This window comes from Microcaecilia unicolor, chromosome 2 (assembly GCF_901765095.1).
Source record: "Microcaecilia unicolor chromosome 2, aMicUni1.1, whole genome shotgun sequence".
Taxonomy (NCBI): Eukaryota; Metazoa; Chordata; class Amphibia; order Gymnophiona; family Siphonopidae; genus Microcaecilia; species Microcaecilia unicolor.
The window spans coordinates 122,676,144-122,691,479 of NC_044032.1; the positions used below are offsets into that span (position 1 = coordinate 122,676,144).

The window sequence follows — 15,336 nt, forward strand, 5'->3', positions numbered from 1 at the left end:
ACGGGGGATGCGTCCCATCCTAGACCTAAGGGCCCTGAACAAATATCTGGTCAAAGAAAAGTTCAGGATGCTTTCCCTGGGCACCCTTCTCCCCAACATTCAGAAAAACGATTGGCTATGCTCTCTGGACTTGAAGGACGCTTACACGCACATCCCGATACTGCCAGCTCACAGACAGTATCTGCGATTTCAGCTGGGCACACGTCACTTCCAGTACTGTGTGCTACCCTTTGGGCTCGCCTCTGCGCCCAGAGTGTTCACCAAGTGCTTGGCTGTAGTAGCAGCGGCACTTCGCAGACTGGGGGTACACGTGTTCCCATATCTCGACGATTGGATGGTGAAGAACACATCCGAGGCAGGAGCCCTGCAGTCCATGCAGATGACTATTCGCCTCCTGGAGCTACTGGGGTTTGTGATAAATTACCCAAAGTCCCATCTTCTCCCAGTGCAGAAACTCGAATTCATAGGAGCTCTGCTGGATTCTCGGTCGGCTCGCGCCTATCTCCCAGAGACGAGGGCCAACAACTTGTTGTCCCTCGTCTCGCGGGTGCGAGCGTCCCAGCAGATCACAGCTCGGCAGATGTTGAGATTGCTGGGCTACATGGCCTCCACAGTTCATGTGACTCCCATGGCCCGCCTTCACATGAGATCTGCCCAATGGACCCTAGCTTCCCAGTGGTTTCAGGCTGCTGGGGATCTAGAAGACGTGATCCACCTGTCCACGAGTTTTCTCGAATCCCTGTATTGGTGGACGATTTGGTCCAATTTGACTCTGGGACGTCCTTTCCAAATTCCTCAGCCACAAAAAGTGCTGACTACGGATGCGTCTCTCCGGGGATGGGGAGCTCATGTCGATGGGCTTCACACCCAAGGAAGCTGGTCCCTCCAGGAACGCGATCTGCAGATCAATCTTCTGGAGTTGCGAGCGATCTGGAACGCTCTGAAGGCTTTCAGAGATCGGCTGTCCCACCGAATTATCCAAATTCAGACAGACAACCAGGTTGCCATGTACTATGTCAACAAGCAGAGGGGCACCGGATCTCGCCCCCTGTGTCAGGAAGCCGTCAGCATGTGGCTCTGGGCTCGCCGTCACGGCATGGTGCTCCAAGCCACATATCTGGCAGGCGTAAACAACAGTCTGGCCGACAGGTTGAGCAGGATTATGCAACCTCACGAGTGGTCGCTCAATTCCCGTGTAGTGCGACAGATCTTCCAGGTGTGGGGCACCCCCTTGGTAGATCTCTTCACATCTCGAGCCAACCACAAAGTCCCTCAGTTTTGTTCCAGGCTTCAGGCCCCCGGCGGACTGGGGGGAGGGTCTGCTGTATGCTTATCCTCCCATACCTCTGGTGGGGAAGACTTTGTTGAAACTCAAGCAAGACCGAGGCACCATGATTCTGATTGCTCCTTTTTGGCCGCGTCAGATCTGGTTCCCTCTTCTTCTGGAGTTGTCCTCCGAAGAACCGTGGAGATTGGAGTGTTTTCCGACCCTCATCACAGAGGACGAAGGGGCGCTTCTGCATCCCAACCTCCGGTCCCTGGCTCTCACGGCCTGGATGTTGAGAGCGTAGACTTTGCATCTTTGGATCTGTCAGAGGGTGTCTCCCGCATCTTGCTTGCTTCCAGGAAAGATTCCACTAAGAGGAGTTACTTCTTTCTGTGGAGGAGGTTTGCCGTCTGGTGTGACAGCAAGGCCCTAGATCCTCGCTCTTGTCCTACACAGACCCTGCTTGAATACCTTCTGCACTTGTCTGAGTCTGGTCTCAAGACCAACTCTGTAAGGGTTCACCTTAGTGCAATCAGTGCATACCATTACTGTGTGGAAGGTAAGCCGATCTCAGGACAGCCTTTAGTTGTTCGCTTCATGAGAGGTTTGCTTTTGTCAAAGCCCCCTGTCAAACCTCCTACAGTGTCATGGGATCTCAATGTCGTTCTCACCCAGCTGATGAAACCTCCTTTTGAGCCACTGAATTCCTGCCATCTGAAGTACTTGACCTGAAAGGTCATTTTCTTGGTGGCAGTTACTTCAGCTCGTAGAGTCAGTGAGCTTCAGGCCCTGGTAGCCCAGGCCCCTTACACCAAATTTCATCATAACAGAGTAGTCCTCCGTACTCACCCTAAGTTCTTGCCGAAGGTTGTGTCGGAGTTCCATCTGAACCAGTCAATTGTCTTGCCAACATTCTTTCCCCGTCCTCATTCCTGCCCTGCTGAACGTCAGCTGCACATATTGGACTGCAAGAGAGCATTGGCCTTCTATCTGGAGCGGACACAGCCCAACAGACAGTCCGCCCAATTGTTTGTTTCTTTTGATCCCAACAGGAGGGGAGTGGCTGTAGGAAAACGCACCATATCCAATTGGCTAGCAGATTGCATTTCCTTCACTTACGCCCAGGCTGGGCTGGCTCTTGAGGGTCATGTCACGGCTCATAATGTTAGAGCCATGGCAGCGTCGGTAGCCCACTTGAAGTCAGCCTCCATTGAAGAGATTTGCAAAGCTGCGACGTGGTCATCTGTCCACACATTGACATCTCATTACTGCCTGCAGCAGGATACCCGACGCGACAGTCGGTTCGGGCAGTCAGTGCTTCAGAATCTGTTCTGGGTTTAGAATCCAACTCCACCCCCCTAGGCCCATGTTTGTTCTGTTCCAGGCTGCACTCTCAGTTAGTTGGTAAATTTTTTTAGGTCAATCTCAGTTATGTCCTCGCCGTTGCGAGGCCCAATTGACCATGGTTGTTGTTTTGAGTGAGCCTGGGGGCTAGGGATACCCCATCAGTGAGAACAAGCAGCCTGCTTGTCCTCGGAGAAAGCGAATGCTACATACCTGTAGAAGGTATTCTCCGAGGACAGCAGGCTGATTGTTCTCACAAACCCGCCCGCCTCTCCTTTGGAGTTGTGTCTTCCCTTCTCTTTGTCTTGCTACATATGAGACTGGCCAGCAGGAGCCAGTTTCGGGCGGGAAGACGGCCGCGCATGCGCAGTGCGCATCGGCGCGCGAGGTCTAGCAAAGGACTTTGCTAGAAAGTGTTCCGATTGGAGGGGCTGCCGTGGACGTCACCCATCAGTGAGAACAATCAGCCTGCTGTCCTCGGAGAATACCTTCTACAGGTATGTAGCATTTGCTTTACTTCATGAATAAACTAAAGCTCTCCAACTGTATTCTAATATCTAAAAAAGATTAACTCTTGCTAACGTACCTACACTCACATAAAACATTCATCCCCATAACATGTTTTTTTCATATTTCATCTCATATTTTTTCATGTACTCATTTCATATTATTCATACTCTAGCATGGTAATAATATATTGGCATTAATTGCATTAGTATTACCTAAAATCAACACAGTATTTAAGTATTCAAATACAGTGCAATCCGCTTAAGTGCAAGGGTCTGGGACCAAAGAAATACATGCAGTTAACCGGAGCGTGCACTTAACCATTGTGACACAAAGAAGCTTGACATCTGATAAACATGTACAGTACTGTTTATTGTACGTACAGTATACAGTCTCCGTTAACTGACGTTAGGCTTACTTGAAGTAATCAGTCATAGTCCTCTGTACACTCTTGTGTCTGTGAGTTCCATAGACTATGTCTGCCAGACGGTAAAAACTGTCATAGCATTGACATCCAGTGGCCTCCAGATAGGCCCGCACGGTGTTGAGATTCTCCAGCGCTCTTGCAAAAGTGACATGAGGTTGTTGAATTTTGTCAGCATGTGCCTCGCTGCTCATTTCATCATTTGTTTCATCATCAGCCGTTGCCTGCTTGTAGGCAGGCGCATATCTCGACATCAGTGCTGTTGTCAGCTGTTTGTAGATCGTAATCAACAGCTACTTAGTGATGAAACGCCTCTTCAGTAACACTAGCTGGGATGTCAATAGCCTGTTCATCTGACTCGTTTGCAACAGCTGCATCTGTTTCGTCCCTCTCCACAACCCTAACAAAGCTTGCCCGCTTGTAGCAGTTCACAGTGGTTGCCTGTTTAACATGATTCCAGGCTTCTTTCTGCATATGTAGGGAATCCAACAGTGATAGATTACGAGCCATTTCAACAGCACGTTTATCTTTGCCAGTCTGGTCATCCATAACGCTCATCAGACGATGTAGCACTAGAGCCCAATAATGTTGTTTGAAATTGGCTATTATGCCCTGATCCATAGGTTGGATCAGAGAGGTAGTGTTTGGTGGCAGGAATACCACCTTGACGTTAGACAGCCTGACATCATCACTGTGTACAGCACAATTATCACAAAGCATAAAAATCTGACGCTTTTGTGCCCGCATTCTAGTGTCTAACTTCTTTAGCCACTGCTTCCAAATTTCCCCAGTCATCCATGAATTTGCATTAGCCTCATATGACACAGGAAGCTTAACATTCTTGAAGCAACGGGGCTGTTTGCTCTTTCCAATGATGAGTGGTTCCAACTTCTCACTCCCATCCATATTGCAGCAAAGGAGCATCGTCAGTCGGTCCTTCGACGTTTTACCTCCTATAGTTTCGGCTTGTTTGAATGCAAGTGTTCCATCAGGAATCGCTCGCCAGTAGAGACCGTTTTCATCAGCATTGAAAATGTGACGAGGTGCAAACTCGTTCAAGATGGTAGGAAGAACTGAAATAACCCAATTTTCAGCACCGAAGTCATCAGCGTCTTGTTTTTCACCATGCTGTTTCTTAATTTTGTGGTGTTCCTTTCCTTCCATCTTTCCAACCATCCAACAGTGACTTTGAATTCAGTTAGTCCAAGACTTTCACATAGCTGATTAGCTTTCTGCATAAACAATGGACCACTGACAGGAAACTGTCTGCTCCTGACTTGAGAAAACCACCAAAGAAGAGCATCTTCTACCTCCTCAGCTTTTCCCGCCCATTTTCATTTCTGTTGTGGATTTGTATTGTTTTGCCAGTCTTCCAGAAGCTGGTCTTTCTGCTTCAAGATACGTGAAATTTGACTGGGATTGACACCATATTCTTTAGCAATAGATGCTTGACTTTGTTTTCTAGTTTTTTAAGAACTTCTATTCGTTCAGCCACTTTTAGTCTTACAGTTGCTTGGCGGCGGCGACGACGACAACCCCGCTTATTCTGCCTGTGGCAGTTAAAGGGGCAGTAAATTTGAAATCTAGTTGGTTGTCACGAGCCAATCGGCTTCCATATTCCGTGCCTGCGCTTATGCGGAGTCTTTCCTGCAGAGGAGCGGTCTTAAACCATGCATATAAGCGAATCTTGCACTTATCAGTGGTGTGCTAAACCGAAGTTTGTCCCCATAAAAATTGATGGCGCCAAAAACGGGACCGAAGTACGGCTTGCAGTTAAACAGAGCATGCGCTTATCCGACGTGCACTTAAATGGAGTGCACTGTATTCACATGCATTCCAACTAATCTCTAGAAAAAGTTGTACTACAATATGTTACCATGCTATATAATGCCTTACAATACCAATATGCTTTTTCTTCTCTTGTTGGACCCAAAAATGCAGTTGAAATATATTAACTTATATACGTCTTGAAAGCAATAGAGTACCATCTTGCCCATGACCATTAACCAACATGCAGATCTTTTTGTATATCCATGAGCATTTCACTAAACCATATACAAATAACATGAGAGCACAAAAACTTTTCAATGAGAGTATTGTGAGAAAAGAGGCGCATTTATCTTAATGCTGCTGGGTGTGTGCACTATACCCAGCAGCTGTTACTTCTCCAGGTGTAGTAAAATTTCTACGCCGCTGTGTCTTTCTATGTCCAACAATTTTTCACTGCTGCGTCCGACGCTGCAAAGTTTCAAGACGACCTTCATCAGGGACCCGGAACACAACCTCCACTGTCTACAAACAAAATCACGGAGAAGTGACAAGTAGCAAAAGATGGAATATTAGTAAGCATCAGCATATCATAGGTTCATGATTCAGCAGTGGCGTTCCTAGGGGGGCTGACACCGGGGCGGATCGCCGATGAACCCCCCCTGGATGCACGCCATTGGGGGGGGGGGGGCCACGCGCCTGCGGGCTCTTCGTTTTCATGCTCCCTCTGCCCCTGAACAGGAAGTAATAATACCGCATTTTCAGAGCTTTTTTCTGCTTGGTTTTTTTTTCTTATTTTTTCTTGTTTTTCTGGTTTTTTCCCATTATTTTAAAAAAGAAAAGTTTCCTTTACCATTCTTCGGCTTTAGGCCCGCGTTTAAGTTTTCTTTGTTTTTAATCGCGGGCCCCCATTTAGGCCTGCTTGGTCGGAGTTACCCTTTTTTTCGTGCCTTTCTCTCTTTTTTAGGTACAATTGCAACTTGATTTTGCCGGAGCCATCTTCCCTTCCATGTCATCGAAGATTCCCAGTGGCTTCAAACGTTGTTCCCTGTGCAACCGAACCATCTCTGGTACTGATACACATTCTGGTATATTCAGTTCCTGGGCCTGACCGTAGCCCAGCAAATTGTGTCCTTTGTCTTCGTATGAAGAAAAGGACATGAATTTCCCGAGAAGCTCAACGAGAAAAAAACTTTCTCTGAGGACAAGCAGGCTGCTTGTTCTCACATGTGGGTCAACGTCCACGTCGGCCCAGGAATCGGCATTTTGCAAGCAAATATAAAAAAAGTTTTGTCAGAGTCTTCTGGCGTGTGTGCAGTGCACACTGCGCATGCACAGAGATTTGTAAGGCTGCGACATGGTCTTCAGTCCACACATTCACATCTCACTACTGCCTTGAGCAGGATACCTGATGTGACAGTCGGTTTGGGCAGTCAGTGTTGCAGAATCTGTTTGGGGTCTAGAATCCAGCTCCACCCTCCTAGGCCCATTTTTATTCTGTTCCAGTATGCACCTTCATCTAGTTGTGTTTTGTTTCAGGTCAATCTGCGTTATGTCCTCACCGTTGTGAGGCCCAGTTGACCATTGTTTTGTTGTGTTCGGTGAGCCTGGATGCTAGGGATTCCCCACTTGTGAGAATTGGAAGCCTGCTTGTCCTCGGAGAAAGTGAAGATACTTACCTGTAGCAGGTATTCTCCAAGGACAGTAAGGTTCACATTCTCACAATCCTGCTCACCTCCCCTTGGAATTGTTTCTTCCTACTTCATTACATATTTATGCTATTGGATTAAACAGACGAGATGCGGAGGCGCTGCGAGTGGGAAGGCACTCCGCACATGCACGGTGGAGCGCGTCACTTGCCCATAAGGCTCTGTAAAAATTTTTTCTTTGCTGTCTATATATCGATATCCCGGGTGACACAGATCGTCGACCCACATGTGAGAATGTGAAGCCTTCTGTCCTCAGAGAATACCTGCTATAGGTAAGTATCTTCGCTATATATATATATATATACTAGTAAATAAGGCCCGTTTCTGACACAAATGAAACGGGCGCTAGCAAGGTTTTCCTTGGAGTGTGTATGTTTGACAGAGTGTGTGTGAGAGTGACTGCGTGAGAGAGAGTGAATGTGCGAGTGTGTGTGTGACAGAGAGAGTGTGTGTGTGAGAATGAGAGTGTGTGCGAGTGCGTATGTGAGACACAGTGACTGTGAGAGAGAGAGTGTTTCACACAGATACACTGTGTGTGTGTGAGAGAGTATGTGTGCAATACATAGACTCTCTGTGATACTGAGAGTGTGTGAGAGTGACTGTGTGACACATAGAGAGTGAATGTGAGACAGTGTGAGTGACTGTGTGGGAGTGAGAGAGAGACACTGACTGTGAGAGAGAGTGTTTGTGAGAGAGAGAGAGTGTGTGTGTGACAGAGATACCTCCCCTCCCCCCCTCTGGTCTCAGGATCCCCTCCCCTGTGGTCTCAAGATACCCTCCCCCACTCTCAGGTCTGAGGCCCCCCTTCCCCTCCCCCCTTGCGTTCCCCTCCCCTGTGGTCTCAGGACCCCCTGCCTCTCCCCCCCCTCTGCGTGGTTGGCAGCACCATGCGAGTGTGTGTGTGTGAGAGAGAGTGAGACTGAGGGCCAGATGCACTAAACTTAACGAGCCATTAACGAGCAAGTAGTAAACCCTGGCATGCACTAAAGACTTTTTTCTGACGACGGTAGCAGCTAATGAAAATGAATGCAGATGAGCAAACTGTGCAGAAACCTATTGTAATGAGATGCACTAAACTTTTCCGATTGCCTTAACGGTGGAAAATGCCGGAAAATCTAATGAGAGGTCTTACTTCTCGTTGGGGCTGCGCTGGATTGAAAAACTGCTATAAAAGTAACAACACCACCAAAAATTTGCTCCGCTTCAAAAAAGCCTTCCATTTTGGCCGTTTTTAAATCAGCTGATATTGGAGAGTGCAGTTAAAAGCGTCCATCACAAAAATAGCCTTCCATTTTGGCCATTATTCACACCCAAATAATAAAAACGTTCTTTTTGGCCGTGCTTCACTCAGCTGAGAGACCTGGAAGTCTCTGAGCCAATCACAGCGCATTTAGCCATATAAAAGATAATTCAAAAGTTTCCTGACTTATCGAGGGAAACTCAAAAAAGAAGGAAAGAGTTTTTGCAATTAAAATCAAGATTACTTCATTTCGGTGGAACCTTCTTTCTAATGTTTCCCTGTAGATGTGTCATTTCTTTAAATTCCTTGAATTATATATTTTTGAACCGGGGAAAATTGTCAGAATTTATTTCGAGCAAAGAGTAGAATAAGAATACCTGATTGTTCAACTATGTATCGGTTGTGCCTACCGTGGGATCCTTCCGTTTCTTATTATTAATTCTATGTTAAATTTTCTTTGTTCTTGAACCAAATTGTGGTCTAAATTTAGAAATAATTCTTATTTTATTTTAAATGTATCATATTTCAGAATTGCCATATGTTATTGCATGATTATAAAATGAAAATTCATAAATAAATAAAAAATTTTAAAAAGATATAGTGGACTTAGAAAGGTACAGAGAAGGGTGACAAAAATGATAAAGGGGATGGGATGACTTCCCTATGAGAAAAGGCTAAAGCAGCTAGGGCTCTTCAGCTTGGAGAAAAGACAGTTGAGGGGAGATATGATAGAGGTCTATAAAATGAGTAGAGTAGAACGGGTAGACGTGAATCGCTTGTTTTACTGTTTCCAAAAGTAGTAAATTTAAAACAAATCAGAGAAAATATTTCTTCATTCAACATGTAATTAAACTCTGGAATTCGTTGCCAGAGAATGTAGTAAAAGCAGTTAACTTAGTTTGGTTTAAAAAAGGTTTGGATGGCTTCCTAAAGGAAAAGTCCATAGACCACTATTAAAATGGACTTGGGAAAGATCCACTGCTTATTTCTAGAATAAGCAGCATAAAATGTATTGTACTGTTTTAGGGATCTTGCCAGGTACTTGTGACCTGGATTGGCCACTGTTGGAAAACAGGATGCAGAGCTTGATGGACCTTCGGTCTGTCCCAGTATGGCGATACTTATGTATGCCACTCTCTACAGTGGTGGATGGTGTCTCAGAATCTCACCATGGTCTTATGTTCCAACCCCTTCCACATCACAAGCTCCTCACTGCAGATGCCTCCATGACAGGTTGGGGAGCACACATAGAAGGTCTCCACATACAAGGTTCTTGGTCCCCATTAGAAAAGATATCATATCACTCTTCTAGAATTATGAGCAATATGGAACGCTCTCAAAACCTTCCAGGATCGTATCATCGGTCAGGCTGCACTTGTTCTCACAGTCAACCAAGTAGCGATGTATTACCTGAAGAAACAAAAGGAATAGGTTCTTACTATCTGTCGCCACAGCTTCTGAAACATCTTGGGTCCCTCAGCACCTTGAAGTTTGTTGAATATGCCACAGTGGAGGACACCAGCAATATATCTCTTTGCTTCCTCTAAGAACAACATGCTTTCCCGCTGTTGTGTATGCTCCCAATTGTACAGCCCTCGACTGTATATGCTCAATTGTACAGCCGCAGATGCCTTCTTGCTTCTCTGAGGAACAGACCTTCTATAAGCTTTTCCCCCACTGCCTCTTGTATGGAAAACTGTACTCAAACTGCGATACACAGAACGAAGGGTTACTCCTTCATCCAGACCTTCGCTTTCTAGCCCTGACAGCTTGGTTCCTGATAACGTAGATTAACATTCCTTAAACCTTCCTGATGCAGTCTGTAGGAAACCACCTATACAAAAATGTTACCTTTTAAAGTGGAAAAGATTTTCTCTCTGATGTGCAACTAGAGCATTCTATCCTACTGCAAGCTCTTTTGCCTAACCTTATGGAGTACCTCCTCCACTAACTCAGAGTACATTTGAGTACTATCAGTGCTTTTCATACTAAAGTTGATAATAAGCCATTTTCAGTTCATCCCTTAATAGTTAAATTCATGAAAGGTTTGTTACATATCAAATCTCCTATCAAACTGCCTCCAGTGGTGTGGGATCAGAATGGTCATGATAACAGCCATCATGAAACCTCCATTTGAACTGCTTTGTTCCTGTTCTTTAAAATTCCTCACATATAAGGTAGTGTTCTTAATAGCTCTTCTGCTAGAAGATTTAGCAAACTTCAAGCCATTGTGGCAGACCACCTTACACCAGGTTCTCCCACGACAGGGTGTCCTCCAAACCCACCCCAAATTCCTTCATTGTACTACATGTCGTCTTCCCTAAGCCACACTGTAATCCTAGAGAAACAGCCTTCATAGCTTGGATTGCAAGTGTTCTCGTCCATGCTATCTAGAACTTACAAAACCTCATAGGAAGTCCTCCCAGATTTTGTCCTTTGACCCTAATAGGTTGGTGATTCCATCACCAACTATAAACTTGGCTGGATGACTATATCTTCTTCACATATACTGAGGGCTGGGCTTGACCCTTCATGGCCGCAGTCTAAGAGCCATGGTAGATTAGGTAGCCCATCTTTACGCCTCCATTGAAGACATTTGCAAGACTGCTATGTGGTCTTTTAGCCACACCTTCATTGCTCACTACTATCTGGATCAGCATTCCAAGCAGGATAGCCAGTTTGGACAAGCAGCCCTGTAGAATTTTTTTACTACTTAAAAATCGACTCCACCCTCCAGCCCTTTTTTTTCCAGCAGGCTCACTATTGCCTTGGTTGCAGAAACTGATTTATTGTGAGCCTGGTAGTGAATCCCACATGTGAGAATATTATGCCTGTTTGTCCTCGGAGAAAGCTAAGTTACTCACCTGCAGCAGGTATTCTCTGAGGACAGCCGGCATATATTCTTACATCCCTCCCATCTCCCTTTGGAGTTGCCTTAGCTTTACTATTATACCTGCCCTCGAGTGTCAGGCAGGAAGGTACCCGAGGATATGCAGTGGGGGCATTGCCTTAAAGTGATAGTGTACTTGGCAGTATCTGCACCAGGCTCCATGGATGATGTCACCCGCAAGCCTGCTGTCCTCGGAGAACACCTGCTTACAGGTGAGTAACTTACCTTTATTGTAGGAGAGTATTTTATAAGGTATGTAGGTGCCTATGTTGTCTTCATAAAGTAGGCACCTTTTGAAATTTGTGTTAGTGCCCTGTTAGAAACCTGTCCCTTCTACCACTTCCCCTCCAATGTCATACATTGATTCTGAAATATGTCTGCAACTGCTAGATACTACTGGAGGTTTTTCAGTCCTTTTTAGTGGTTATGTTTTAGTATACAAGCCAGTTAGAATCTTTGTCAATCGAAGGAGCAAGAAAGTGCTGTATTATGTATGATGGTACAGAGCAAACCTATTTATCCTTTAATGCCTTTCCTCTTCTCAGTATTTAAAACTGATCTTCTGTGTCCCTTCCATGCTTTTTACAGTGACAGAAAGCAAGACTGTGTGAACATTCCATTTTGGAAAAATAAACCAGAGAGCAAGCTCCAGCTGGAACATAGGATCTACAGCCTTTCCTATGGCACAGGCCCCAGGCCTTGGGTCCAGAATGAATAAATACAACCGGGCTGAACACCCAACACTAGATGTCTTTTTCTAGCTTTCCTTGCTGAATCAGTGTGCAATTATAAATACCTGTATTGAAAACTGTACAGTACATTGCTGTATTTTTATTTGCTTGCTGTAGCAGAAGGGAGAAGATATACAACTTTGAATCACAAACTGTGGGTTAATGCTTTAATTTTATAAGATTTACAGATTGGTTATTTACTGTAGACCTGCAAAAATACTGCTCCAAATGGGTTCCCTCTGTGAAAGCACAAAACCTGCAAGTTAATCTAGGAGTTGTGCTGCTCATTTGCAAAATATACAAGGGAGGAGTGTGTTTTTTCTCACAAGTCTACAGTACATATTTTGGAGGGGATTTGTTTATATATATATTTTTTTGCTTTGTATAATCATTGGTTTCCTTTCTTTTCCTGTTGCTGGTTTCTAAAATGGATCATTTGTTTTGTAAAACATCTCTTTAAGTAATAACCAAGGACAGTTTCACTTTAGACTTTGCCTTTATCTCTTTGCTGCACTCCTATGAAGACCTATGGTTCTGATGGAGGGAAAGTGTGAAAAGCTTTATTTTCCCACCAGAAATCTTCATATTTCTATTGCATTTTTAGTTGTGTTCCAGTCCATAAACCAGAAATTTCAAGATACATTGTGTGTGAGCTGGTAAGAGAAGGCCTGAAAGTGGAAACTAAAGTTTGTATACACTGTGAGTGAGGGCTGCCTTCTGACACATTTATCAGGATAAACACGCTCAACTGTAATATTTGTCTTCACACAACAAAATTCCCAGTCTATAAGTCAATCATACATTGCTAGTTTACTACCCAGTTTGATTTGCCCATATAATAAAGCCATACTAGGGAGGGTACAGAGGAAAATTGGAGTCAAGTATCTTATGAAGATCTTTCTTAGAGGCATACAGCTCTGAAACGTTCTCTTGTTGCTGTGATGAAATCTGCCCTCCTGTGCATTTTGATAAGCAGCTTGAGGGAGCAGAGATGAATAGTCACTTGATTAGCAAACACTTGTGTAGGTTATTACTGGAAGAGGTTAAAAGTTGCTTCTTTGACTTTTTTATACCTGGCCAGTACACTAGGGCAAATATAGCTTTCAGAAATAAACTCTGATGCCTGACACAAATACAAAGACCAAAATGTGATGACTGGACTAAATGTGTATCAGCAGTCCAATCCTTGACTGTGACTTGTTTCCTAGCAAGTATATTCTGTTATCAGTGAGGCATACATACTAGCCTAAAATGTTTACACACATGCAGATTTCATGTCTTTATATATTTACTTGATTTGCTTTTTTTTTTTTAAATGATGTGCATGAAATATGCCTTATTGCAGAAAATTTGTTTTTGATTTGAATATCTGGAAAAGTGCCTAGAGTAAAGCTAGTATGGCAAATACAATGAGAAAATAATTGTTTACTATATCACTAGTGAACATTTTACATATAGTTTTATTTTCTTTCACTCAAATGTTTTTGGTCTTTTACAATCATCTAAACAAATGATAGTCCATTCCCCATAGCCGCTGCTGGAAAACTTAAAGAAATTGCTGACAAACCAGGAGATGAATGTTTTACTCTTTGCCATTTTGGTAACTATCATGAACACAGACAAATAATTTGTTTCTTAATTGAATTGGATAATTTTACAAAGGGCATGGGAAGTTTACAAAGAAGTATATAAATCTTAGTTGCATTTGCACTAAATGTGATGTACTTTTGCAATTCTGTAAATAAAATTATTACACTAAACAAAATTATTTGTACAATTGTTTCTCTTTTAGATTAAAGCAATGAACTAGTTCTGCCATAAACAGAATTACAAGATTTCAAGAAATCCTTGCCACATATAGGAAAGGATTTCTAGTATTGGGATATAGATGGCGTTTTCATGATTGTTTCAGAACCTGAGTCTGTCCTTAACAAGTATGATTATGGTAGTTAGTATCAGGTAACTATGGATTATTCTACCCAATGTGCATCACTTTGAATTTGTCCACATTAAAGTTCATCTGCCGTTTGGATGGCCAGTCTTTCAATTTCCAACAATCTTGAATAGTTTTGTGTCATCTGCAAATTTAATCACCTTCCATGTTCCAATTTCCAGATTATTTATAAATATGTTAAATAGCACCAGTCCCAGAACAAATCCCTGCGGCACTCCACTATTCACCCTCCTCCATTGAGAGAAATAGCCATTTAATCCTACCCTCTGTTTTCTGTTCAATACCCAATTCCTAATCCACAACAGAACATTGCCTCATATCCCATGATTTTTTAATTTTCTCAAGAGTCTCTCACGAGGAACTTTGTCAAAATCTTTCTGAAAATCTAGATACACTACATAAATTCTCACCTTTAAAATGAGAAGAATGGTTACAAAAAACTTGAGGAACATTATGTGTAGGTGCTATTCAAAAATACCATCCTGGAAACCCAAACCCAGATATATTCCATGTATTAAAGGAGGAAGGAAAGCCAAACGACAGCCAACATGGTTAAAAAGTAGGGTAAAGGAAGCTATAAGAGCTAAAGAAAATCAGAAATGAAAGAAGGATGTGACTGAGAATAACAGGAAACAGTATAAGGAATGGAAAGTCAAATGCAAAGTGCTGATAAGGAGGCAAAGATTTTTGTAAAATGATTGCTTTGGAGGCAATTACATAAGTAATGCCACACTGGGAAAAGACCAAGGGTCCATCGAGCCCAGCATCCTGCCCACGACAGCGGCCAATCCAGGCCAAGGGCACCTGGCAAGCTTCCTAAACGTACAAACATTCTATACATGTTGTTCCTGGAATTGTGGATTTTTCACAAATCCATTTAGTAGTGGTTTATGGACTTGACCTTTAGGAAACCGTCTAACCCCTTTTTAAACTCTGCCAACCTAACCGCCTTCACCACGTTCTCCAGCAACGAATTCCAGAGTTTAATTATGCGTTGGGTAAAGAAACATTTTCTCTGATTTGTTTTAAGTTTACTACACTAGTTTCATCACATGCCCCCTAGTCCTAGTATTTTTGGAAACCGTGAATAGACGCTTCACATTCACCTGTTCCACTCCACACATCTAATATAATAAAACGCACCGTGAACGTTCTAATGAGGACAACGTTCTGAAGCCATCTGACGTCACTCCCTGAGTCCCTGGCTGTAGGGTTCGTGGCGTTCGTGGTGTGAAGCCACCCAGCCGTCTCTGCCCCGCCCTTGCGTCTAAACAAACAAATCCGGAAGCGAAGCGTCAGGGAAGGAGGCGGCGCTCCCGACATCTAGCCTTCCCTTCGCTGTGTTCCGCCTTCAAAAAAAGGCGGAACACAGCGAAGGGAAAGCTAGACATCGGGAGCGCCGCCTCCTTCCCTGACGCTTCACTGCCGGAAACGCCACAGAGGTAAAGTTAAAAAGAATAAAAAAAACACAAAAGGGATGCATGGATGCGAAGGGGGGGGGAG

At 43.9% G+C, this 15,336-nt stretch overlaps 1 protein-coding gene across 1 annotated transcript in view; it reads left to right on the plus strand.

The window, feature by feature from the left end:
- Positions 1–13,639, plus strand: part of CERT1 (ceramide transporter 1) — a 540,904-nt gene extending 527,265 nt beyond the window's left edge. Inside the window, 1 exon segment of the mRNA XM_030193269.1 lies at positions 11,737–13,639. The gene's annotated coding sequence lies outside the window, so the exon portion shown is untranslated.
- Positions 13,640–15,336: the final 1,697 nt, after the last annotated feature.